The sequence below is a fragment of the Delphinapterus leucas genome, chromosome 6, assembly GCF_059928025.1.
Source record: "Delphinapterus leucas isolate spDelLeu-1000000601 "Yukka" chromosome 6, BTC_Dleu_Yukka2, whole genome shotgun sequence".
NCBI classification, from domain to species: domain Eukaryota; kingdom Metazoa; phylum Chordata; class Mammalia; order Artiodactyla; family Monodontidae; genus Delphinapterus; species Delphinapterus leucas.
Window position 1 is genome coordinate 18,643,415 of NC_143134.1, and position 3,200 is coordinate 18,646,614.

The 3,200-nt window shown below is 45.7% G+C and overlaps 1 protein-coding gene across 1 annotated transcript in view; it reads left to right on the top strand.

Annotated features, from left to right (window-relative positions):
• CCDC25 (coiled-coil domain containing 25) overlaps positions 1–3,200 on the top strand; it is a 103,521-nt gene that overhangs the window by 41,110 nt on the left and 59,211 nt on the right. The gene's annotated exons all lie outside the window — the stretch shown is intronic.

The following is a 3,200-nucleotide window of genomic DNA, read 5'->3' on the forward strand; positions in this document are numbered from 1 at the left end:
TCCTTGATCAAATCATGCATAAAGAGGATTTCTCTTTCCAGCTCTGCCTTCAGTTTCCCCACTCTGATCTGCGTGCAGGTGAGGTTCACATTATCATTTAATTTACTTCACAAACTCTTGTATTCCTGTAGCTTGAGAATTTATTTCTTATCCACCTTTGTTGACCTAGGGTCATGATCTTTGGGCAAGGGAAAGTTTGTCACAGTGCTTGTGGTGGAACAGACTAGGATGTTTACCAAAATATAGGAGGTTTTGACCTTAGCAAAGTAGGCACTAAGCTGTAGTTGAACCCCTTCAGTATCTCTTTGTTGTGCTGGGTTTTTTGTTTTTTGGGTTGTTTATTTTTGCGGTACGCGGGCCTCTCACTGTTGTGGCCTCTCCCGTTGTGGAGCACAGGCTCCGGACGCGCAGGCTCAGCGGCCATGGCTCACGGGCCCAGCTGCTCCGCGGCATGTGGGATCTTCCCGGACCGGGGCACGAACCCGTGTCCGCTGCATCAGCAGGCGGACTCTCAACCACTGTGCCACCAGGGAAGCCCTGTTGTGCTGTTTTTAACACTTTCTGAAGCCCAGATTTTGGTGAACCTTTTAACTCTTCAGTGCCAGTGGTTTCCGCCACTTGGGAAGGAAGGTATGAGCCACACATACAGCAAGATTAGAGAAGGAGAGTTCAGCTCTAGCCTCTTGTTTAGGAGCAAAGCTCCTCTTCCCACATTTGCGTCCGTCAGAGACGGGAAACTCGTTTTCCAAGCTGGAACAGATTATGGGAAAAACTGAGCAGGATGGAGAAATGGAACATTTTGCAGTTTTTCCCGAGCTGTGGTATTGAAGCTGCTTTTCTCTGATTTGAAGTACAGTATTGTGAATAATAAACCCCATACTCAGAATGATCATAGTAAAGCTGAGTGGGCAACCTTTGGATTTTAAAGTAGACTGTGAAAATATCCAGCTGTACTCAAAAGTGTAAAATTAGAAACTTAAATTCCAAGCTAAATGTCCATCTTGACCCATCTAACTCCAGCAAGTATGTGACAGCTGGGAAATGAGGACAGCACGGCTGGTGCTTCAGCAGGCTCACGTTCAAGTTGGGCTTCGTGAGACCTCTTCTCTGCCAAGTGCACGTGGGCCCAGCACAGGGCAAGAGACCCGTGTGCGTTATATCATTTCACAAACGAAATGCATGATGCCACCCACGTATCCATCATGTTCTGGATGAATGATATGTAAAATAGAATAAAAGCTGATAGTTTGAGAAGAACCAAGTGTGTGGGGGGGATTTCACTTTTACTTTTCTCCTCCATGATGTAGTCTCACTGATGGGATGTGTAATTATTTTAGGCAAGTAGGAAGAAGGAGGTTCTCGGCTACCTGAGATGATGCCCTTTGAGCAGTCAGTTTTGCCCTTTAGCAGGAAGAAGAGAGCAAATTACAGTAAAGGGAAGATGGCCCAAGAATTCCACGAAGAGAACTGAAGAACTCAGAGCCTGAGAGCCGTGATCTTTGAGCCCTAGAATTTGAAGTCTATGACTCATTCCCCGCCCCCCTAGAGTTCCTAGGGGTCTGCCTGAGACCCTGACCCTGGAATGAGGTGCAAAACATGTAGACTTGCTGGAATGGTATCACTGATGAATGTCGTATCTCTGGGCCAGCGTTCTGTTTATAGAGTCACCCCTTCTGTGACAGTGCTTATTCTAACGTTACCCAGTATGTTGGCAGGAGGTATCAGGATAGAAGGAGCCACAGAAACAGTCAGGCTTTGCTCCCAGCTATAAAAAGCATGTTTGACTCCTTAAATGTTTATTAGAGGATGCTGAGTTCTGTTTGTCACTAGTCAAGGCAATACCTGCGCCCTTTTGGTTTTAACTGCCTTAGCTGCTAGAATCCTGGGGTTTAAGGGTTTGAGTAAATCAACCTATCTGGGGAATGTAGGTTGAAACCAGACTTTTCATATAGAAAAATGTAGAGGTCCGTGTGTATTCTTGGCGGACTCAGGAGCACACTGAAAATACAAATAGCTGTCTAACGCCGTGTGTTAACCGCGGCTTACCATTAGAATATACATGCCTCCATTTTCTCACAACTGATTGCTTTGTTTTGTCTTGCTGATTTCATGGTGTCAGTTATTGGAGGAACTCCAAGCTCTCCACCTTAGTGGCTATGACTGCAGTTCTGTACTGTGCCAGATGAAATAAGAAACAGGTCTCTGTGTTGGCACGCGCCTGTGGGCTCTGACTAGGCATTTTCTGCTTTTGTTGACGACAGCCAAGGAACAGAGGCCAGGGGAAGGGAACGCTCACCCTAGAATCCCATGTAGCTTTTGCTAGTACCCAACCCTGGTGAGTGGGTGTCAGTGTTTAAGGCTAAAAAAAAAAAAAGGAATTCTCCAAAGTCAGTATTGTTTTTCAATCCCACATCAACCCCATCCTGTAACCACTGCATTAAAAATATGAGACTAATGGCCTGACGTTTCACATCCTGCCTAGGTGAAGGCTTAGCGGCCTGCATTCTTGCTGGCATTTTGGTTTCTGCCTCAGCACTTTGCCTTGTAGAGAGAAGGTCAACATTTGCTTATGATTTCTGGGATATGCTTATGAGAATGGGATTTTCCAGGTGTTGAGGGCTCTTCTGTGGATCTTGAACCGTTTTAGCTCTTAGTCAGATTCAGGGTCAACAGGTTAAAATTGCAGACTGAGAAATGTCAAGAGAAAAATACAGTTCGAGGCAATGGCCTCTTATCCGTCTCAGCTTTGCCCAGAATTATCTTCAGTTGTGAAGCCCCTCTCTTCGTTATATTAATCCCTTCAAAACTCTGAAATTTTTGTTCTTTGGTTAACGTACTCTGCACCCAGTGAGGCTTACATAACTTATTTCCAAACTAGAATTGCTTTAAGAAGAGTCTTAGGAAAAGGATGGAAGGTCTGAAATAGTCAAGGCTTAAATTTAGTCACAGGAAAAGCTGTACTAGTACCTATGGTTGGAAAATGTTTCCTTTTTCAATAAGAAGGGAGAGGGCAACCTGTGTTCCTGCCCGCCTCCCGCCCCTCGGCGAGGCCCTTCGAGGTCCAGCTCCTGCCGTGGCGGAAAGCGTTCCGCTGCCATGTTTAAGTCCAGTGATCGATTAGGGCTTTATTGTCGTTAAGACCTTCGTGAACAGGACAATACACTGATTACCAGGACTCTTTCTCCCTCACATCTGTCCAG